Below are 24,327 nucleotides of genomic sequence, written 5' to 3' on the forward strand. Positions count from 1 at the left end.
CTGGAGATGAAAATGGTCCCTGAACATATTTAAATTGCTTCTTGCTCTTATAGTCTTATCTTATTCTTTTTTTTCATTATTTAGAGAATACTTTATTAGTTTCTGTAATCAAACCCACGTAGATATGACCTTACATATTTAGTACGATGTGTTACCCCTGTATACATGGCAAAAAAATAAAAAATAAAAATAAAAATAAATTAATATTTCTGTCCATTTCTGTACAATGCCAACTCAACACAGTAAATTGGGATGACTTTTTCCAAAATTGGCAGCACTGTTAAAGTTTCCCAAAATTCAATTTATATATATATGTGTGTATATATATATATTTATATTTATATATAAAGACTAATAGCAGTATGTTATGCATCGATAGCAGCAACAGCTTTTCCAGGTTCTGCAGTCATCTGAACAAAATTATAGACATTCAGCACATTCCATTAAAAAAACAAAACAACAAAAAAATAAAAGAATAATATCCAAAAAACAGCAAAGTTCTGTTGCTGTTGTGGTACCTGGCACCATTTTTTTTATTAGCATCTTAATCATCATCTGGAAAGAGAACATTCTAGAGTAATATCATTAAATGTAGCTCTGATAAAGCACGGTCCCTACTATGTATCATAAAGCAGGTATAAGATATTTTACATTCATAGAGGTATGATACAGTACTATCCTACATCAATAATACTAGAAGCAGTTTTGGTTTGAAATTTACTTTGTCTGCAAATAAGATTGCTACCCCTGTTTTTTTTCTGGGCTCCTGTCACATGGAGAATTGTTTTCTATCTTTTCACTTTCAGTCTATGGGCTTCTTTTTTGCACTAGGTGTGTTTCTTGGATACAACATATTGTTGGATTTTGCTTCTTATTCCATTTTGCCAGTCTATTTCTCTTGATTGGTGAGTTGAGGCCACTGACCTTGATGGTTATAACTGATATGTACTGACTTATTATTGATATGTTATTGGGCTTTTGTTGACTCTTTTTACCTTTTCACCTTCTCCTTTTAATGCCTTGCCTAGCCTATTTGATTTGCTCTGTTTGGCCTCATGGTGTTGTTGGCTTCACTGTCTTTTTCTAGGATCTTGTTTAGAATTACTTGTAGTGCTGGTTTGGTATTCATGTAGTTTCTCAGGTGTTCTTTGTCGTGGAAGTGTCTTATTTCCCCATGCATTTTGAAAGAGAGTTTTACAGGATACATCAGTCTAGGTTGGAGGTTGTTCTCTTTTAGCACTTGAAATATCTCATTCCAGGCTCTCCTTGCCCCAAGGGTTTGTGTTGAAAAGTCTGCTTTGATTCTGATGGGCTTTCCTTTGTATGTGATTTGTTTCTTTTCTCTTACCGCGTGTAGTATTTTGTTCTTCTGTTGGGTTTCTGGGATCTTGATTATTATATGTCTAGGTGTAGATTTTTTTTTGATTGTAGCTAGTTGGGGTCCTATATGCCTCAGTTATCTGAATGTCAAATTCTTCCCCTCTGTTTGGGAAGTTTTCTGTCATTAATTCTGCAAACAGCTTTTTTAAGTCATTTGTATTTTCTCCTGCTACTTCATGTATTCCTATCAGTCTTATGTTATTCTTCTTTGCATCATCTAGGAGTTGTTGGATCGATTTCTCATGATCTCTTACTGTTTTTAAGAGACCTCTCTTTTCATGGTCACTGACTGCAATCTTATCTTCTATATCTGAGAGCCTATCTTCGCATTCTTTTATTCTGTTGCGTACACTTTCAATAGAGTGTTTAATCTCCTGGATATCTGTTTGAATCTGTTTTATGGATTCCATTTCTTTCCTATGTTGGGCGTTTATTTTTTCCATTTCTTTCTTATGCTGGGCCTTCATGGCTTCTATCATGGTCCTGAGCTCATCTATTTTTTTGTCAGTTTCTGCTCTAGAGTCTCGAATCACGACTTCCATTTTGCTCACTATCTCTATGGTTATCTGGGAAATTATTTCTGTTTTGAATTTTTCTAGAGCCTGATTGATCTGTTTTGTTACTTCCTGTGCTTTGAGTTCAGGGTGTCCTGGTGGTTCACTATCGGCCTTTTCATCCTCATTTGCCCTACTGTTTGCCATTGGTGAACTGGAAGTCTGTCCTTGTGTCTTGCTTAAGTGTTTTCTCATTTTTATTTTTGTTGTCGGACTGTCCTTGGTTTAATCTCTGGATTATCACCCAAATCTTCCTGATATATTTGCACCCTAGCTTCTGTGTCTCTAACAACCCACAGACATTCTCATCTTCATAACATCAGAGAAACAGCTCATCAAATCAACCGCAATGCTTTACCCCAACTGATACAATCAGCAACACATTAAGATCAAGCACAACTTGGACACTGACCACCTGTGGTAGTCACTAGTCTATCACCCTTAAATCATTTGAATTAAATTGAAATCAAGAAGCAGTCCAGAACATGTCTGCAGTGAACAAAATTTCAATATAGTGTATTTACCATTTAATGGCTTAGACAGAGCGAGGATGCAAGACCCCTGATCTCAGTTAGCTGATGGCTGAACCCCCTGGCACTGACTGACCTTGGGCTGCGAGGCCCAGATTGAGTTCCCCATCCTTCTGAATGGTTGAACTCCACAATGTTCTATTACAGGTTTCCCATGCCCTTTCTTTAAAGATGTTCAAAGTTGGGAACTCAGAAAAATACCCTTGATGACCACCTCTGCCTCTGCAGAGTGGGTCCAAAGACTGGCACAGTCAGGAGGTCTGAGAGTGCAGGGGGGGGCTTATGGGGGTTCAGGGGCACCCACGCGGCTACTTTCCTGGTGCTTGAGCGATGGCGGCTGGGTCGCGAACAGTCGTGGCTCTCCTTCCCGCAGTGGATTGGGGGCCAGTAGTACTTGTTTTATGAACTGCACTGTTTGGGGCATATATGTTAATAATTGTTATCTCTTCCTGTTGGATAGTTCCCTTAACCAGTATGTAGTGACCTCATTTACCTCTTTTAATCAGTTTTGGATTTGTCTAAATATAGGATAGAGATGCTTGCTTTTTTCCCAGCTGCCTGTTGCATGGAATATTGCTTTCTATCCTTTGATATTTAGTTTATGAGTTTCTTTTCGGGTTAAATGTGTTTCTTGTATACAGCATAATATTGGATTTTGTTTCTTGATCCATTCTGTCAATCTGTGTCTTTTGATTGGGGAATTGAGACCACTTCTATTAATAGTTATTACAGGGACTGGGAATGTTCCACTGACTGCCTTGCAAACACAAGGACCCAAGTTCATTCCCTGGTATAAAACAAAACAATAACAACAAGAGTTATTACAAATAGGTATTGGTTTATTCTTGTCATTGCCTTATTTTCTTGTTTATGATTCTATATCTTGCTCTTGTCCCTGCCCCCCACCCAACAGTACTGGGAATCAAATCAGGACCTTGCACTTGCAAGGCAGGTGCCATGCCCTGAGCTAAATCCCCAGCGCTAGCTTGCTCTTATTTTTGTTGTTGTTGTTGTTGTTGTTTTTTGAGACAGGGTCTCACTATGTAGTTGAGACCGACCTGGAACTCACTATGTAGCTCAGGTTGATCTCGAACTCACAGAGATCCTCCTGCCTCAGCCTCCCAAGTGCTGGGATTATAGGCGTGCACCACCACGCCCACCTAGCTTGCTCTGCTTTAACTACTCACTTTACCTAGTGTATTCAAACTAAGACCTTTTATCATATGGTAAAACCATTAGAATTACAACAGACTTCTGAACACAAATCTTAAAGGCCAGGAGAGCTTGGAGTGAAGTGTTTCAAGCCCTAAAAGAAAACAATTTCCAACCCAGGCTGATATATCTTGCAAAAGGTATCTTTCAAAATTGATAGATAAGGTATTTTCATAATAAAGAACATCTGAAGAAAATTAATAACTAAACCACTACTCAAAAAAATTATCAAGGATATCTAGGAAGACACAATGAAGCTAACAATGATAAAAGGTCTTAGATTGAATACACTAGGTAAAGTGAGTAGTTAAAGCAGAGCAAGCTAGGTGGGCGTGGTGGCGCACGCCTATAATCCCAGCACTCGGGAGGCTGAGGCAGGAAGATCTCTGTGAGTTCGAGACCAGCCTGGGCTACATAGTGAGTTCCAGGTCGGTCTCAGCCATATAGTGAGACCCTGTCTCAAAAAAACTCACCTCCCCCAAAAAACCCAATGAAGCAAAGAGAAAAAAATATATTTTTTTAAATCAAGAAAAGATTGAGTTAAAGAAAAAAACTTCTCTATGTTTTTGATTGAGTGGTCTCTCTAGGATCTGCACTCTTGGGATCCAGTCAGTTATGATTTTCTCTGCCTTGCTTTAGGGTCTGTGCCCTCCCTGCACCAGAGGCCCTGCTATCCATTCGAAAGGGAATAGATTTAATACAGGACACATAATTTACAGGATTATTTATAATAGTTGCTCAAAAAGGTCAAATGCAAAGGAGTGCAGGAGATCTATTTGCACACCAGAGACCCAAAGAATCCAGCTGTGGGCCTGGATTCCAACAGCAACGTTTTGCACGGTCTGACAGAAGGCCTAGAGCCCAAGGCAGTGTCCTCCCCGAGTCCAGCCAGGGGCCCAGAGCCCAGGGTGATGTCTTGTGCAAGTCCGTATGGAGGCTCTGCACCCAGACCCCCCAGTGAGCAGCGGTGGAAGCCCACGGGGTGCGCTGAAGGGGTGAAGGGTCTGTGCCACCAGGTTGAGGGATCTGCCCTGAAGCCAGGAAGCGTCACTCAAGGCAAAGATTAGGGCTGCCCTGATGGGAATAGCAGCCACCCTCAGCATCATCAAGGACCCACGCTCCTCCTCTGACTCCAAGAATGGCCAAGTTTGCATCAGAAAAATCAGCCATGGTAAACTTCTCCGAGAGAATCAACAGCAAATGATCTTCCCCTCCTGTTCTCTTTTTATGCCATTGGCAACAGTCCTCAGGTGGGTCTCCCATACCCAGAACTGCACTGACTCAGCTCAGCTGGGTGTTCCCATTAACCATGAGTTAATCCACCACACCACTCAAGCCAATGGGTGTCCTTACTCCTGTTGGCAAATGGGAAACACGATCAGCCCTCTGGTCTTTTCTGGGTGTAGGCTGTGGGGCAGGGGTTCACGTGGGCTGTTGGACTTAATGCCAGCCGGTTCTGCTTGCTCCCTACAGAGGGCAGAGCCCATATCCTTTCCAGCCGGAGCCTACACTTCTCACTGGGATCTGTGTCTGGTCCGCTCCCTCTCTGTGGTGGCCTCCTGTGGTTGTCTTTCTCTCGGTCACTTTGGGAAGGTAACACTGGAGCCTCTGAAGTCGCTGGTCAGGTCTGCACTTTCTCCCTGGGTCTGCTGGCTTTCTGGGCTTACCTCCCCCACCCCAACCCTTGTCCAGGATTAGGTTGATTAGTTAGTTTTCACCCCTGCTGCCCCTTGGAGTGGAAAGAAGCTGTAGAACCAGTTATCAAAAAAAAAAAAAAAAAACCAACCAATAAGAAATGCTGACGGGGCTGTGGGGAAAAGGAACCTTTCCCCACTGCTAGTGGGAGTGCAGACTGGGGTACCACTGTGGAAAGTCCTCAGAATAACTAGGCCAAAAGGGTTCCATTTGACCCAGCTATTCCCACCCTTGGCACCTTCCTGAAAACTTAAAAACATCATACCACAGTGATATATGCTCACCCACGTTCACAGCGGTCCAGCCTGTAATAGCTAAATCTTTGAAACAACCCAATGCCCACCAACCTATGAACAGATAAAGAAGATGTTTTTTTTTTAATACAATGAAGTTCTGCTCTTCCATAAAGAAGGATAAGCTTGAGACATTTCTAGCTAAATGGACGCACCTTGAGACCATACCCTTAAGTGAAATAAATCAGACACACATGTTTAAGTACCGCACGGTTTCTCTGGTGTGAGGAACTGAAAGTGTAAATAAGGACCAAAATGTATAACAGATATTGGGAAACGGGAAGAAAATGTTCAAATGAGAAGGGGAGCAAGGTGGTGGGGAGGAGGCAATGAAGGAAAGGACAAGAAAAAAAGAATGGAAGGAAAAAATGGAAACAGCTTTTATAAATAAGGGCAGAAGGATTAAAGAGAGGGGAGGAGAACAAGACAAAAAAGCAAAAGCAAGATATATCCTGTACAGGTACAAATTCCCTGTGATAAATGTTATCATTAAGTATGTCTAAAATGTACCAATGAAAAAGAAAATTAAAAGAAAAAGTTGTAGAGCCAGCTTGGAATTGGTGGGCCTTCTTTCTTGCATTGGGGGTGCTGCACCTTTTTTAAGATTTTGAGACAGGGTCTCACTAAGTCACTAAACTGCCCAGGCTGGGTTTGAATTTATGATCCTCCTGCCTCGGCCTCCCAGAGTGCTAGGATTATAGGTGTATGCCATTTCACCCAGATAACTGACCACAAATTTTTTTTAAAAGGAGGGAATGAATCTTATCTTGCTGGCCACAGTCATTGGCTCACAACGGGTGTGTGATCCAAGCTGGATCAATGAGAATCCTGCTCGAGACTTCAGCTGCAAACACTCAAGGGGTGCTCTTTCTGCTGAGGTTGATAAACTCAAGGAGTAAAAGGCTGTTGCTGCTGGAGTTATTTTGGCCACCACCATGAAAGAGCTTACTTAAGAGTTAAGGTCACACAGAATAAAAAGAGTGAGACATGCAGATATCCCGATGATAGCAACAAAATCTCCACGTCAAGCTGTGCCTGAAGCCAGCAGGTGCCTAGACTCACCCCACAAGCTTCCTTTTTCATTGTGTAAGCCATTTAGTGTTGGATTTTTGTGTCACTTGCAGTCAGGAGTCCTGGCTACTACTACTATGAAACGTATATATTTTGATTTTATTTTTTTTTTTGTACCAGGGATTGAACTTGGGTCCTTGCACTTGGGAGGCAGTCAGCAGAACCACTGAGCTAAATCCCCAGCTCCATATTTTGATATTTGGCAGGTGAATTTCATGTATTGCCCAAAGCTCATTTTTCTGATAGCGAAGCGTGGCTGAGTGCTGAGTGCTGAGTGCTGAGTGCTGAGTGCTGGGCAGCGGAGTCCAAACAGAAGCAGAGACCCCTCTAGGTCTTCACACTGAAGGAATGTGACACAGGGAACCGTTGCAGGGCAACACGAGTGAGAAGCCCACCAGAGCCTTAGGCACCCTGCTATGAACCAGAGCAGGGAGATGCTGCTGCACTTAACGGAGGAGCAAAGAGGAACTGATGTTACCAAGCCCCAAAGCTGAGCTACCTGGCAGAAGCTGGGACCTGCTGGCCGCCCAGCGGGAGCCAGGACCACGGGGGAGGACTGCACGTGGGATCTGGAGGCACAGAACAGACCCAGGAGCTGTGGGAGGGGCAGGGACAGGAGGAAAGCTTCCCTGGGCTCTCCCTTCCGTCTCCTGCTGGCGGTACCCACTGGCCCAGAAAGCAGGGAGTTTATGTAGATGCCGTCCCACCCCAGCTCCTGGCAGGTAATAGGCCCTAGGGAGGTGTTGGTAGAATTTGAATTGGAGGCAAAAAGGGGCCGTTTCCAGTTTCTCATCTGTGCCTTGAGGATAAGGACGGCAGTGCCTCACAGGATGGGCTGTAGGACAGGATGGGGTGATGCGTGACAACACAGCGACAGCCGCTCGCACACAGAGTGCTCACGAATGTGCTCTAGAGACTGACAATCCTCACAGCTGCCATCAAGGCAGAATCACTCCCGTTACTATCCCAATTTGACTGGGCAGGCTTCATTAGATTAGAGCATGGCTCTCAGCTGGGGGAGATTTTGCCTGTCGGGGGACACTTGGTGATGTCTGGGGACATTTTTGGTTGTCGCAATAACAGGAAGGGGTGGCATCTGTTGGGGTGATGCTCAGGACCATCCAGTACCCGGGGTGCCCCCCCAGAACAGACTTTTCTGGGTCTAAAGGTCAGCGGTGACACGGCTGAGAAGCTCTGCTTTAGAGTCGAGACCTGTCCCCAACCCAAGGACCCTAAGTGGCTCCAGCCAACCACGATCCACCAGTGTCTCGGACCACGTTCCTCCCTGGATCCCTCCCTGCTGCTTGCACTGCGAAGCACTTGGTCCCTGCCTGTGAGTGCCCTGTCTGGAGAGAACCCCATGAATTTCCACAGCTGCAGCTGAAAACAGGCCCCTCCCAAGTCCCTTCTTCCCCTCACCCAACTGCAGAAACTGCTTTCAATTCTCCGCTGGTTTCTGGGGAGCATTTCTCCCTATTTATAGAATTGCAGTTTTGGAAGGGTCGCTCCAACTGGCTCAGCTCAGCCAGCCAGCCCCTCTGCTGAGAGTTTTTAAAGTACATTCTCATTTAATCCCTGCAACAACAGTGCAAGGGTTTGCAGAGGTGGCGATGGAGGCTCAGAGAGGCTAAGGAGATCCTCACAATCACACAGCTAGGAAGCACTTGGGGAGAAACTTGAACCCAGGGCTACGGGAGTTCAGGGGCTGGAGTCAGCCCCACCTTGCCCGCAGAGGCCCTTCCAGCCTCTGGACACTGCCACACGATGCAGGAACAACAAACTGGGTCTGCCTCATCTCCCTTGCTGGCCACAGGACAATGACAAGAGCCAATAACAAGAGTCAAGTCCCAGTGCTTCTCAGCCGGAGGATCCTCCGGGCAGCTCAGGCAGGAGGGGACTCAGGGCCAAAGAGGCTGCAAATCTGTTTCCTACGCCCGGGAGGACCTGGGGAGGGTGCAGAGGAGCTGGGTCCAGAGGATCTGGATCAGGGGGTGGGTGTGGGGAGGAAGCACGGTGTTGGACAGGAGTTTACCATTTGGCTTTTTTTGGTACTGGGGACTGAACTTGGGAGTTTATGCATGCGAGGAAAGTGGTGGAACCACTGAGCTAAAGCCCTGGTCCCTGAGGAGTTTACCGTTTGGGAGCGCTGTACCCAGGAGGCAGGATGGAACACTCAGCACTTCCCCAGGAACTGATGCTTGCATGCTCATAGGAAAGCAGCTTGGAAAAACACTGGCAGAAATGTGCCTGCAGACCAGGGAAGGGAGCAAAAAGCTACCTGGCAAGTCCCTCCTGCCAAAGGGCCCAGACACCACTGCATCCACCAAACCCAGAAGAGACGCAGGGGTGACAGTTTCAGGAGTGGGTAGCTGGCCTCTGCAGACCAGGGCTGGTGATGGGAGAGCTGCTATAGACAGGGGCTCCCCAGTGGGAATGGGACTGCCTTGGTCAGCAGAGACCCAACAAGGCCCTGGCATCTGGCCCAGCGCCACCCAAAGTGAGCCTGGGAATTGTCAGCAAAGGACAGAGCAATAGTTATTGGATAGTCAGCCAAAAGGGGCTTCTTCAGTACTGTTTTGTTTCCTTAGTTGTTTTTTGCCAGTGCAAGCAACATATGCTAGGTAATAGTCTATAGCTTCCCTGCCCCTTCACCTACCCAAATTAATAGCCTAGATCTACCTTAACACACACACACACACACGCACACACGCACACACACACACACACACACGCCTGGCACTTGTACTTCATAGCTTGGCTAGACCATGGTTCACTTCTCAGTTCCCTTCTTGATGGGCGTTTTCAGCGTCTCCAATTTATCACCATCACAAGCAAAGGTGCTGCGAACAAAGTCACTACCGTTCTCACACACACGTCTCCCTGGGTAGATGAGGGGTAAAAGAGCTCGGCCAAGGGCGAGTGTGATTTTAATTCTAGATATGCCAAATTTCCCTCCAAAAAGGCAGTGTAGTTTACAATCACTTTATAATCCTATTTCTTCACACCTTTGCCGATACATGATAACATCAAACTTCAAAATGTACATTTCGTAACCAGCAAGGCTGCCGTTTCTTTATACACTTGTTCACCATCTGTTCCTCCTCTTTGGTGATCTGCCTGTTTCTTTCCTCTGAAGACTGGTGTATTGAGGAGTTTGTCTTGTTAAAAAAAAATGGATCTGTAGGAATTCTTTATATATTTTGGGCACTAATCTTTTGCCTGTATAAGCTTACAAATGTTGTTTCCCATTCTGTTACTTGCTTTTCAATGTAGCTTCTGGTTTTTCCTCATTGCTGTTGTTCAGCAAAAGCGAAACTCTATTTTTTGGGGGTGGGGGGTCCTGGGGATTGAACCCAGGCCTTTCTATATGTTAGGTAAGTGCTCTGCCATTGAGCCACACCACCAGCCCTATTTATAAAACTCTTAACTGTTCCTGGGATATATTCAGCATTAAACAAACAGTGAAAATCACAATAGGTATTGAGTGCTTCCTCTATGCAAAAGAGGGCCAGGCAAGCACGGCGAAGGTTAAAGGGGTGGGGGCAAAAGCTCCAAGGTAAATAATCTTCCCTGTGCAATCTCTATTAAAAAATAATCAGTCAATATCAAAAAATTCATACTGAGCAAAACATCAACAGTTTAAATAAAGACTTCTAAGTGCTTCCCCTGAATGGACTTGCCTAATCCTCCTAAGAACTCCATGATGGAAAAATTGAGACACAGAAGAATTAACTTGTCTAAGGTCCATTAGCTGATCAGTCAGAGTAGGGATTTGAGCCCAGGGCCGTGTGCCTGCAGAATTATACTCGTTGCCATGTGTCTTTGGGAAAATCATCTCCCTCTCTGGGCTTTGGCTTTCTGGCATGCTTTTCCCTCATTATCATTTCTCCTGGGGATAGAAATAACTGCCCTACGTACTTCACAAACTTGGTGTGAGGTTTAAATGAGATACTATACACCACAGGCATTCCGCACCCTGTACCCTGTACAGTACCGTGCACTTGGCTGGCACAATGACTTAATGGTCAAGATCATGGCTTGGAGCCAGCTTGCTCGGGGTCCACAAGCCAGCTAACAACCTTTCTGGCTACTGACAGAGGCGTCTCTGCACCTCAGTTCCCTCGTCTACGAGATGGGGACATTTATGATAATGCCTGCTTCTTGGGTGCGTGGTGGGAGTGAAGCCCGTGCACGTTTCTCAGAGCTCCAAAGAGCGCAGGTGTGTGGCGAGTGCCGCATAAGTGTTTGCTTCTATCCCTGCTTTTATTTAATTAATTAATTTATTTTCCTCATTGAGTTTATTGGTACATTTTAGGTAGACAGTACAATTACATTCATTACTGGGATCTTGTACCTTCACATGACAGGTCTTGGTTCTCATTTTTCCCCTTGTCCCTGCCCTCCCTTCACCCACTCCTCCCTTCCCCATTTATGAACTGTATTTCCCTTTTTTCATTTTCTCCTATTTTTTTCTTTCCCTTATTACCTTTCCTCTACCCTTCCCACTTTCCCTACACCTTTAGCCCTTTTCTTCCTATTTCACATTGTCAATTATCTCGTTAGAATCTTATGCACTATTTTAGTTTTTCACACCAGAGAAACTATTCGGTATTTACACATGTGTGACTTATTTATTTCACTTAGGAGTATATCCTCAATATGTATCCCTTTTCCTACGAATGAATCTAATTTCTCATTCTTTATGGCTGTGTAGTATTCCATTTATAGAAAAACCACATCTTCTTTATCCAGTTTCCAACTGATGGGCAAATGGGCTGTTTCCAAGTTATTCGTGCTTTTAAGTCCTTGTATCCTCACTAATAATCATGATTCTGAGCTAAGTCTATGGTGAGGCAGCTGGAGCCAAGGCCTAGCTCGGTGCCTGTGCCCGCTATGTAACCTTGGCCAAAAGTCCCTCCGTCCGCCTGTGAAATGGTTTTGTCTGGGCCCAGCTTCCAGGGTCCACAGCAAGGCCTAGGGAGGTGAGGCTTCCAGTCACACACAGTCAGAGTTGCACAAGCGCTTCTGGGGGCCAGGTGCAGCTGAGCAACAGCTGAGCATTTGGCTTGCACATGGTCGGTCCTGGGCAGGGCTGGGCTGGGCTGCTGTTCTTCCTTTGGGATATAGGAGTGGCCTGCTGCCAGGCAGAAGGGAGAGGCCCTGATTAGAGTGTCTGAGGCCCAGCAGAAAACTGTCATGCAACTGGCTAGGGCATGCAGGCATCTGGAATTTCACCCAAGAAATATATACTAAAAAATGAATGTTCAGCTTTTCTTTCTTTTTTTTGTGGTACTGGGGATTGAGCACAGGTCCTCATGCATGCTAGGCACACACTTTGGCACTGAGATACAGCCTCAGCCCTTTTCTATTTAACTTAAGTCAATTAATTAATTAATTTTCTTTTGCAGTACAGGGGATCAAACTCAGGGCCTCACGCTAGCAAGGCAGGTGTGGCGCCACTGAGCTAAATCCCTGGCCCCAGCCCTTTCTATTTTATTTTGAGACAAGGTCTCACTAATTTGCCCAGGCTGGCCTTGAACTTGTGATCCTCCTCCCTCAGTCCTCTGAATTTATGAACTTTTTTTTTCTTTTGGTACCTGGGATCGAACTCAGGACCTTGCGCTTGCGAGGCAGGCGGTGGCACCACTGAGCTAAATCCCTGACCCTATGAACTTACTTTAAAGAGCTGTTTTAGGTTTACAGCAAAATTAAGCAGCAGGTGCAGGCAGCTCCCACAGACTCCTTCCCTGCACGTGCACACCAACCCCACCACTGCGTCCAGGCCAGGCCAGAGCAGTGCCTCGTTACAGCGGATGGACCTGCATGGCCACAATGTTGCCACCCAAAGTCCGCTGTTCGCATTCAGGCTCTCTTGGGGTTGTATGTTTGGAGTTTTGACAAATGTATAATAACTCGCGGTATCAGAACCCTTTCACTGCTGCAATCCCCGGCCCTCCTAGCCCTTTTAATCAGTTTTTTTTCCCAGCTCACTTTCTTTATTAGAACACATTTGTGGCACATAACAGTTACACTCCTTTGGGGAGTTGGTACACGTGGGTAACACATCTTAATTCCTTTTTCATCTCCTTCCCTCCCTCCCCTTCCTTTATCTCTTGATTCCTTTCCTCTTTGAGAAAGATCCATCTCCCTACTTCCTTTTTCTATCGCTTATTTTGCTCCATATTTATACTTTGGGTTTCTCGTATAAGAGAAATCACACGATAGTTGAACATGTGTGACTCATTTATTTCACTTAACATTATGGTCTGAAAAAAACAAACAACATCATGACTGAAGGGCATCTAGTATCCTACAAATCACTCAAGTTTATCCTTCTTTATGACAGAAGAGTACTCTGTGTGTGTAAATACCATTTTTTCTCCATTTATTTATTGATGGACATGTAGGCTGCTTCCAAGATTTCGCTGCTATGAGTTGTGCTGCTATAAACACGGGTGTGCCTGGGTCACTGCAATATGATGTCTTTAACTCCTTCAGGAAGGTACCTAGAAGGGCAACAGCTAGTTCAAACCGAATTTCTAGTTTCATTTTTTTGAGGAATCTCCATAGTAGTTTCCATAGTGGTTGCTCTGGTTTATATTCCCACCAACAGTGCCAAAGGGTTCCTTTTGTCTGGAGCTTTGCCATCATTTGTTTTTATTTGATTTCTTTTCTTTTCTTTTTTTTTTTTTGGTACCGGGGATCAAACTCAGGTCCTTGTGCTTACTAGGCAGGCAGCAGAACCACTGAGCTAAATTTCTGGTTTGATTTCTTGATGACAGCCATTTTTCTGAGGTAAGATGGAATGTCAGTGTGGTTTTAATTTGTGCTTCTCTAATGGCCAGAGATGTTGAACATTTCATGTGCTTATTGGCCATTTGTACTTTTTCTATGATGTGGCTATTTATTTCAGTTGTCCGTTTTTGATTAGGTCTTTTATTTGGGGGGTGTGATTTTTTTCTAGCATTTATTTATTTATTTTTAATTTTAATTTTTTGGTTTTTTGAGACAGGGTCTCACTATGTAGTTGAGACTGACCTGGAACTCATTATGTAGCCCAGGCTGGTCTCGAAATCACAGCGATCCTCCTGCCTCAGCCTCCCAAGTGCTGGGATTACAGGCATGTGCCACCACGCCCGGCCCTTTTTGAGCTTTTATATACTGTATTCTAGACATTAGTCCTCTGTCTGAGGAATAGCTATCACATAAAATTTTTGTCCACAGTAAAACTTCAGAGCAGGATTTCATAAAATTCTACAACCCAAAGTTGTTGTTATTATTATTATTGTTGCTGTTATTCTTTTTTGGAACTGGGGATCAAACTCAGATCCTTCCATTTGCAAGGCAGGCAGTGGAACCACTGAGCTAAATCCCTGGCCACCAAAGTTACTTTTTAAAAACGCTGAATTTGGATCTAGGGATGTAGGGTTACGGTTAGGGTTAGAGTTCAGGTTCAGCGGCACAGTGCCTATATGGCAAGCACAAAGTTCTGAGTTCTATCCCTGGTAAAAAACAAAACCTGAGTTCCTACTCAAATAACTTTTGAAAATTCTGCACACTGGAGCTCTCTCATAAATTTACAATATTTGTGAAAATAACAAAGATTCTGGCAAGCAGCATAGTTTTAAAAGCAAACAAAATAAAGCTAATGTGATTAAATTTGTTTCTCGTAACTATGTGATCAGAGAAATCATTTTTTCATGTGCCAAATGATCTCCCTAGTCCTGTGAAAACCAATCTAAAAAACACTACTTTGAAAATATGGAGGTGCCATGCCTCCCTGGCAAGTGCAAGGTCCTGAGTTTGGTTGCCGTACTGGGAGGAAAAAAAAGAAAGAAAGAAAAAAAACATTATGGATAAACTTAAGGCAAAGAGAAGGAGATAAATAAATATTATAGGAGAAATGAATGACACAGAGATTAATCAATGAAGCAAAAAGTTGCTTCCTTGAAAAGATCAACAAAATTGATAAATCTTCCCTAGAATTACCAAGAAACAAAGACAGAAGACTCAAATTTTTAAAATCAGGAATGAAAAAGAAAACACCACAACTGACCTCACAGAAATAAGCCGGTTATGAAAGAAAGCTATGAGCACCATTTGGCCAAAAAATTAGATGATTTAGATGAAATGGAAACATTCCTATAAAAATGTAAACTACACAGATTGACTGGAGAAGAAAGGCGAAATCTAAACAGTCCTAAAACAAAGAGATTGAAATAGCAATAAAACTTATTTTCTACAAAGGGAAGTCTGAGCTCAGTTGGCTCCACTGGTAAATTCTACCAAATGTGCTAGGAAGAATCAATATTAATCCTCCACAAACTCTTCTAAAAATGAGAAGAGGGAACATTTCTTGATTCATGCTATGAGGCCAAGATAACACTGACACCAAAGCTGGACAAAGGCATCACAATAGAAAACTATAGATGGGCTTGGCTGAATCTGTAGTTAACTTGGGAAGTATTTCTATATTAACAATATTAAGTTTTACAGGATAATATTCTTAGGAGCATAGATCCCGGCTGGGTTCTTTTCTGTTGACTGATCCTGAAATTTACACAGAAACACAAGGGACTTAAAACAACCTCGAAAAACAACAAACTTGCAAGACAATCTAGAAAGGGTGGGAAGGAGGACTGGGAAAGTAGCTCAGTGGTAGAGAGCTTGCCCAGCCCTCAGGAGATCCTGGGTTTTATCTCCAATCAATCAGTCAGGGGAAGATGGAAAATGTGACCCTCTCCACGTGCTTTGTCCTGTGAGCCTTTTTCCCTTTGGCTCTTCCTGAGTTGTAGCCTCTATAATAAACTGATAATAGTAAGTAAACAAACAAACTATTCTTGATCCAACATTTAATTCAAAACTACAATAATCGACACAATATGTTGGCAAGGATTGACATACAGGTCAATGGAGGGCCAGTGGTTTAGCTCAGTGGCACCACACCGGCCTTCAAATCAAGTATAAGGTTCTGAGTTCGATACCCAGTACCGAAAAAAGGTAACTAAGACATACAGGTCAATGGGATAGGTCTAGAGAGTGGCCATAAACCCTTCCATTTATAGGCCAGTTGGTTTATAACGAGGGTATGATGACAATCATGTAGAATTATAATTTTTTCAAATAAGTGATGTTTTAGCATCTGGATGTTCATGTGTGGAAAAAATGGATTTGAACTCGTTCATCACCCATCTACAAGGAATAATTTAAAATGGCTACAGAGGAATTAAAACCATAAAATTCTTAGGAGGAAATACTGGAGCCAGTCTTCGTGACCTTGGGCAAAGCAAAGCTTCTTAGATATAACACCAGTAGCACAAGTGGCTAGAGAAAAAAACAAACAAATCTGACTTCATCAAAATCTTTTAAAATTTGTGTTTCAAAGCACATCATGGAGAAAATTAAAAGACGAGTATCTGGGGGTGGCATATGACCGTGCTCCCTCTCACTGGGAGGATCACAAGTTCAAGATCAGCCTGGGCAAGTTAGCAAGACGTTGCCTCAAAATGAAATTTAAAAAGGAGTGTTAGTGTAGCTCAGTGGTTCTTGCATAGCATATAGGGGGCCCTGGGTTCAACTGAAAAAAAAAGTTAAAAGACAAACTGTAGAAGGGGGGAAATATTGCAAATTACAAATCATATATGTGATAAGGAACTTACACGCAAAATACACGAAGAACACTGATAATCGGTCACAATAAAAAGATCAATCAATTGTTGAATGGGAAAAGGATTTGAATGGATATTTCTTCAAAGAAGATGTATGAATGGCGAAGAAGCACATTAAAAGATGAACCATTAGGGAAATTCAAATTAAGACCACAACAAATTACCATTTCACATCCACTAGTATGGCTAAAATAAAAGGCAGAATGGGGAAAGAATAAGAACCAAGATCTGTCATGTAAAGCTATAAGATCCCAATGATGAATGTAACTGTGTTGTATACCTAAAATATACCAACAAAAATATTTTTAAAATAAAAGGCAGATAATAATAAGTGTTGGCGAAGCTACAGAGAAGTTGGAACCCTTACGCAACCATCTCCTTTGCTGTTAGGAAGGTAGGATGATGTCACCTGTCACCACTTTTGCCAACAGTTTGGCAATTCCTCAAGACATGAAACATAGTGTCACCAACCAGAATGGTCTATCCACATAGAAACGTCTACATGCAATGAGTAGTACTTTTTTTTTGGTACGGGGTATCGAACTCAGAACCTTGAACAGCATTATCCATAATAGCCCAAATTGGAAACAGCCTAACGCCCATCCCTTGATGGCTGACTAAACAAAATCGGTACCAAGGAAGTGGAATGTTCTTTGTAAAAAGGTGCGAAGCGCTGATATGTGCCGTAAGGCAGAGGAACCTTGACGACATTATGTTAGGGTAAAGAAGATAACTCACAAAAACAGATTGTATGGCTCTGCTCTAGAGGCAGAAAGGAGATTTCGGATGGGCCAAGAGTGGGGGTGGGGAAAGGGGGACAGAGGGTGACTGCTAATGGCTATGAGGTTTCTTTGGGAGGTGACAAAAGTATTCTAAAATTAGTTGTAGCGAAGATTGCACAACTCTGCGAGCAACCATCAAGCGGTACACTTTAAAAGAGTGGGTTGTATGGCATGTGAATTTTATCTCAATAAAGCTATTTAAAATAGGTTAACAAATAAGGAAAGAAGATTTTTAAAAGCCCAAGAGAAAAAGGAGTAATTATGATACACATTGCCTGTCAATTGAACTTATAAGCAAGTTTATGAAAAGGAACATTTAAAAAAGCAATTGGAGGAAAGGAATTGTTGCAGAGTTTAAATTCTTTTTTCTATTATGGAAAAACGTTAAATATACACCAAAGCAAGAGGAAACAAAACAAAAGCCCATGTCTCCACCACCCAGTCCGGCGACCCACTGGTTCTAGCTATATTTCCACCCACTCCCCTACACTGAGAAAGAAATCCCAGAATCATATCATTTTGTCACGGGAGAAACATTATGGGGATGTCGTCCACCATACCCCATGCCTCCTCCTTGGAGACTTGTGAGCAGACTGTCTTTTAACCCTCTATTTGGGGAAAAGATACGTTTTTCCCCCTGAGCAGTGGACTTATTTTCTTTACTTCCATAAAATACCTTGCATTTGGTCATGGACAACCCCATTCTGCTACCACTACTACGATGCTCAGAGCCCAGTGGCACCTAGACAACTTAAAGGTCCTTAAAGTTAGCAATTCTGTGAACCAGCTGAACTCCTGGCATGTTTTTTCCACTTTCTTACCTAAGTCAGAGACTGCCAGCTGCGTACTTTCCTACTAGCCGAGCCCTTATTTTATGCGGGGTGGGTTTGTGAACAGCTCATACATTCCATTTCTCAGCCTCCTTTGCAGCGAGGACCACTTTCTGGTCCAGGCGATGTAAACCGAACTTTGGGGATGGAGTTCTCTAAAGACTCCTGAAAGAAAGCTGGGACCGCAGGGTTTTCTCCCTTCCTTCTCGCTGCCTGAAATGTGGCTGCCACCGCTGGAGCATTTGTAGGCTTCTTAAGCACAAAGTAACCTGAAGGACGGAAGTTATGTTCTAAGGATAACGGAACAGGGAGCTAGAAAGAGCCTATGTCCTGGATTTTGTGGCGCTACAGGACTTCTTCTCTCCAGATTTCATTTATGCAAGAAAAAAAAAAACACACATCCATGGCACACAGGCCACTGTAAGTTCGGGTCTGTCTCACCAGCGGCTGAACACGACTCCAGTCAGCTCTGTTACTCCTTGTTTTCCCTTTTCCCCCATTCCGTCATACATTTCATTTCTTCTTGTATATGTTCTTATAAACCACTTAGAACCCTTTATGGACTTAACGTTAAAATAAGTAATTTATTAAATGACAATATTACACAATCACGCAGCACATGGATTCTTATTTCAAAGAGCAACAGCAGAAGACCCTTGCAGACATAAAGCTACACTGTGTCTCGTGACTCACAAAACTGAAGTTTGAATGAGGAAGGAAATCCGTTGCTTATTACCCCAAAGATGGGTACCACATGGAAATGCAGTTTCCAACAGAGCAAGTTTTTAGAATTCGAAAAGCTGAACAAAAACGGACCATATGTTCCATCGTGGAGGAAGGGTAGGCCAGCCGCGGTGCGCTGAAACAAAGGACGTTCAGATTGCCGCTAGGGACAAAGAAGTAGGAATAGGGGAGCGGGCGCTCCCAGGTAGCAGGCAGGGAGAAGGGTAGGATCTGGCCGGGCCCACACCTGCTTAGTCACAACTGATATTCTCAGGATTGGCGGAGGTTACACACTTAACAGGGACTGGTGATCTGCCAGGGGCTGGGGTTTGCAGAGCTGTTGATAATTCCGTATTTCCATTTAATGTATGCATGTTGAAGAGTTGATAGATGTACCCTGGGGCAATATTAAAAATCTGTAGCTTGGAGGAGGCCTAGTCAGAGAGGGGATGTGGGAGGCTCCTGCTGGGCCTAGTGTTAACCCTTTAGGTGCAAGATTATAGGATGGGCTGGAAGGTTCCAAGACAGGAGCTGGCTGAATTCTGGAGAGATAGAGGCATGTGGGAGACTTAGGACTATACTATTTACCGACCAATATAGAAGTATTTCATTATTTTGATAACCTGTGTGGCTACACTCTTAGCAAGTTAATATCAGCCCCAATTATGCATAAGTCTAAATATTTTTTTCTTAAGTTAAATATTGAAAGAGTGGAAACATTTAAATATGTACATGGAAGAAAGAATAATAAAATATTAATAATAATGACCCTCATTTTTTGAGGAGTACTTATTGCCAAGCACTTTATAATTCATCATCTCACTTAACCTTTACAGTAGCCACCCTTGAAGGTGGTCTTTTGATCACAAGTGACTGAGCCCAACTCAACTTGCCTTGAATGCAGGAGAGACCTTACTAAGATGAGTAACTGAAAACCCTTGTGGGATTCAGGCATGGCTATATCCAGGGGCTCAAAGATACCACCTGAATGAAATTGTTCATGGATCCATAAGGAGAAAAGCTTGGCTAGAACAGAGTGAGTGAAGGGGACAGTAGGAAGATGAGGTCAGCAGAGAATCCGGGCTGGAGTGGCCATGCTAAGGACGTAGGGCTTTGCTCTGAGGGAGAGGGAAGTTTTAGAACAGCTAGTGAAATGATTTAATGTGGGTTTTAAAAAAGATCACTCTAGCTACTCTTTTGATCCAATGTGAAATATCACGTTGCTGTCTCTAACCTTTCTTGTAACAAATATGAAAGGGACAGGGGCCCAGACCTGGCCGATCAGCACACCCATTTCCTGTCTGGGGTTGGTATGGGACCCACGTGGGTCCAGCAAGAGCCAGTCCAAGCCCTTCTGATGGAGCTGTCGAGCGAACAGAAGCTCTTTCCACTGGTGTAGGGGAGGCACAACACTGTCACTCAGCAAGAATCTCCCCCAGTACGGGGCCGGCACAGAGACAAGTGATGGGGAGGAGGAAGCCAGACCTTGTCAGCCTCGCTTGGCCCCTAGATCCAGCCCTACCTGAAGTCACCATGGCCTTGGATTTCTGAGTTCTGCCAGTCAGTATACTTTATGTTTCCACTGAGCCATCTCGAGTGTCTCTGAGGTTCGCAGCCGAGTGACTCCTGAGTGTGATGGCCTGTGTGCTGAGGCCTATTTTGGCCCCATTTCCAGAGTCAGAGGTTAGGATGGTTCAGCCGGGTCTTGGCTCCCGAGATATTCATAGCTGACTGAGGCAGGTAGATGAACAACTCATGGAAATAAAATGCCATAAATTCTGTGCCTGTTTCCCTGCCCCTGTCTAGACTGGGGACTCTCTGTAGCGTAGACCACAGCCCTAACCTTTCTGTCTCTCCTCCTGAGAACATTTAGCCCAGTTTGGAGCTCCCTAATAGTGCTCAGCAGCTGGCTCGAGGATGTGATTTCCAACAAGAAAATGCTAAAAATCCAAGCTGGCAGGGAACACTGCCCGCCTCTCGGGCCAGATTACACTTCCGAGAGTCACCCACAACAGCTCAGCCCCCAGACCCTGCTGGCGACTCACCAGGCAGGAGTAGGAGAGAAAACAAGGCGGGCTCTATTCCCTCCCTCTGATTTCCAGGGGGAGATCCCTTGGGGAGAAAGCTCTTGGCCGCCTCCTGCCATCTTTCATGTGGTGTTGGGTTTCATTCCTGTCCTCTGAAGGGCCGATCCATGGTCAGGACCGTCTCTGGGGCGCTCTGATCAGCTTTATCCTGCCCACCTGAGGCCAGGTGGGAGAGAAACGGCTTCTGTTCTGCAACCTCAGTCTCCGTAGCAGGCCGGGGCGGCAGCCCAGGGGAAAGGACTTTCCAGCTCATGGTAGGGGAGCGGGTTACCGGATCTGTTGCCCCATCTGCCGGCCCCCCCAAGGTGCATCTCTGTGTGCAGTGAGAGGAGGAGGGTGCCCTACGGCCTGCTCTCTGCCTTGGAGTAAGAAGGCACTGGAGGTAACACCGTCTTCCTACAGACACCTGCACCTGCCCTGCCCGTCCCCTCGTCTGGCGTCAGAGCTCTGCACCCCTCTCCTGGGGTACAGTGCCTTTCACCTGCGCCTCTCTTCTCTGGGACCCCAGCTCTCACCGTTCTCAGCCTGCTGCCTGCCTTTGCCCAGACAGCGCCCTTACCTGCCTGTGCCCTTCCTCGCTTAGTCACCTGCTTTGCTGAAGACCTGGCTCACCTGTCGCCCGCAGTGCTGCGCCCCAACAGATGTGACCACAGCTGGAGCCATCACTGTGTTTGCACAGGACCCACCCTGGCCCTGCTTCAGAGCCGCTGGCTGACTACCTGACTTTGTCTTCGCCTAATTCCAGTACTGGGGATGGGACCCAGGGGTGCTCTCCCAGACAGTTACACCTCCAGCTCTTTTATCTATTTTTATTTTGAGACAAGGACTCACTAAGTTGCCCAGGCTGGACTTGAACTTGAGATTCTCTTGCCTCAGCCTCCTAAGTAGATGGCACAAATCGACGCAGGTCACCACGTACAGCTTCTTGTATGTCCAGGAAGTTCTCTGAACTTGGTCATCTAAAGGCGCCATTGTCCCCGGGCCCCAGCTGTGGCCGCGTCTTCCCAGCCCTCTCCCTCTTCCTCACTCCTCCTCAGCACCCCAGGGCCCTCTGTCCCCACGGCCCCGGCCTCCCCAGGTCCGAGGCCCTCTCACGTGCCGCTCCCTCAGCCACCTCTCTCTTCCTGTTCTTCACCTTCCCTCACAGCTCTGGCACCCTGGACTGCCCCCCCCCAGGAAGACCCCAGCCCCAGGTAAACCAAGCCCCTGTCACATTCTCACGCTGCTCCGCTGCCTTCCCACTTCGTGTCCAGATCCGCCCATTTTCTAGGAAGGTGACTGCGGCTGCGTCCTTCCCAAAGCCTGGGCTGGACAGCAGCCCCTGGCTGAGCTCTCCGCTGGCTGCTATCTTTTAGATGGGCGACCATGAGACATCCGACACTTAAACAGCAAAACAGCTCCTGGCTTCTCAGCTCCACTGAAGGGGACCAGCGAGTGAGGCTCTTTTGTCCTCTACAGGGCGTCCCCCAAAGCTCGGGTACAAGTCTGGCCCAGTGCACTGCTCCCTTCCCTCCTAAATTCACACAGACACACACAGCCCTTCCTTGTGGTCCCAAAGGACAAATAGAGCTGGTAACAACAGGTTCGGTGGTGGCAGGACTCTTCTCCGCCTCCTCCTCTTTTATAGGCAAGCTCTTTGAAATTGAAAGAAACTTTAGGAAGTCTCAAGTTTGAATCCCGTTTCAGCTACTGAAGAGGTGGGGTGATCTCCAGGAAGTGTCTTATTCCCGACTCCTTTGCGACATAGAGACCCAAAAAGCCTGATCACAGGATCAAATAGCATCCTGAATGGAGCAGATGCTAAGACTGCCAGGTGGGACACGCCCTGGACGAGCTCAGGGAATCGAACTCGGGGCCTTGCACTTGCCAGGCAGGTGCTGTGCGGCTGAGCTGCATCCCGGGCCCCGTGAGATCTCGTGGGTCCTTCTGGGGGGGGCTTCGGCTCTTCCTCCAGTTTCCTTCTGTTCCCACCCCTCCCCGTTGTCTCCCTGCCCCTAGACCTAGGGTCTGCCCCTGTTTGTCACTTTGCCCGCGGTCATTTTTCTTACACCAGCGCCAGGAGAGAAGCGAAACGAAGAGCAAAGTGCCCTTCGGTGCACATGTGCTGACTGGAAGTGCGGTGTCTAGCTCGACAGTGGGAATTACCACTGCTAAGGGCAGGTGTGGGTGTGGTCACAGCATGAAGTCTTAGGCTGTATAGATTTTTAAAAATCTCTAGCAGTAATGAGGATAGAACCCAAGGCCTCTGCACCGAGCTACCTCCCAAGCCTTTGCTTTTCTTTTTTACTTTAAGACAGGGGTTCGCTAAGTTGCCGAGCTGCCCGGGCTGGGCTCAGACTTGCCGTTCTCCTGCCTCAGCCTCCTCCCAGAGTAGTGGGATTATAGATGTGTACCGTCATGCCCGGTGCACCGGTGTGGATTATAACTTGACTTTTTTATTAAGTGTCAAACTCTATATCCACGTGAGGATGCAAAGATGTCTGCCTGGACCAACCTAGGGTTCTCATTGGCTCCGCGATTCTCATTGAGCCTGCTCTGTGGCCTGAGAGGATCTGTGGCCTGTGGCCTGCGGGCATCTGCCTCTCTCGAAGCCATTCCCCACGCGGCTCCTAAGTGTGAGACGCTGGAGTGGGAGGTGGCCAGGTCCCTCCTGCCGCTGTCTCTCCTGACCGCCTTCTGCCCCCGTCGCTGGGTGGGCCTTGGACGGACCCTTCTCCTCTCTGGGCCTCTCTTTTCCCTGATAAATGAGAAGCTTGAAGCGGATAATCTGTGAGGTCCTTCGGCTTGCAGAGTCCCCAGTTCATTTTTCCTGGTGCAGCTCTTCTGTCCCCAAAGGGAGCCCAAGCGGGTGGGGGCGTGGAGCAGGGCACCTCCTCCCTCAGTGGGCTGTATGGGCTGAGGTGGGAGGTTCTCTTTTCTTCCTTCCTTCCTTTCTTTTTTCTTTTCTGCTAACCAGAGTTATTTTAAACCCTAATGGGGAGCTGCTAAAAGCGGCATGCCTCGGGTCTCCTGTGCTGCAAACTCTTGCAGAGAAAGTGCAAGGGGTTCTTAATTCTTGCTCTTCTCTCCCGCCTGAGGCAACTCACTCCAACCATCCAAAAGGCAAAACTACAGAGCTCTTGTCTTCTGGGCTTGGGGCTGCTGGGGATGCAACCCCACACTGCAGCCCTCAGGCTTGCACCTGCCTGCCCCTCACCTGGACCTCTTGTTAATACGGGTCTAGCTCAGGCCTGGCTGCATTTCCAACCACCTGCGGGGATGCCAGAGAGCATGGGGCCTCTGGCTGAGGCCACAGTTAGCTCAGCAAACCCAGCTGGAAAATCACCTGCAAACCATTCATTTGCTCCGCATTTTAATTTTGCCCTGCTTCCCTATTTTAAGTAATGTCCTTTAAACATGTGATATGTATGCCAGCTGAAAAAGAAAGGTCCGGACGGTAGTGCTTGCCTAGGCCCTGGGATCAATCCCCAGCACAACAAAATAAAAACTAAACTAAAGGTCC

This window comes from Fukomys damarensis, unplaced genomic scaffold (genome assembly GCF_012274545.1).
Source record: "Fukomys damarensis isolate Sample0158 unplaced genomic scaffold, DMR_v1.0_HiC HiC_scaffold_22, whole genome shotgun sequence".
Classification (NCBI taxonomy): domain Eukaryota; kingdom Metazoa; phylum Chordata; class Mammalia; order Rodentia; family Bathyergidae; genus Fukomys; species Fukomys damarensis.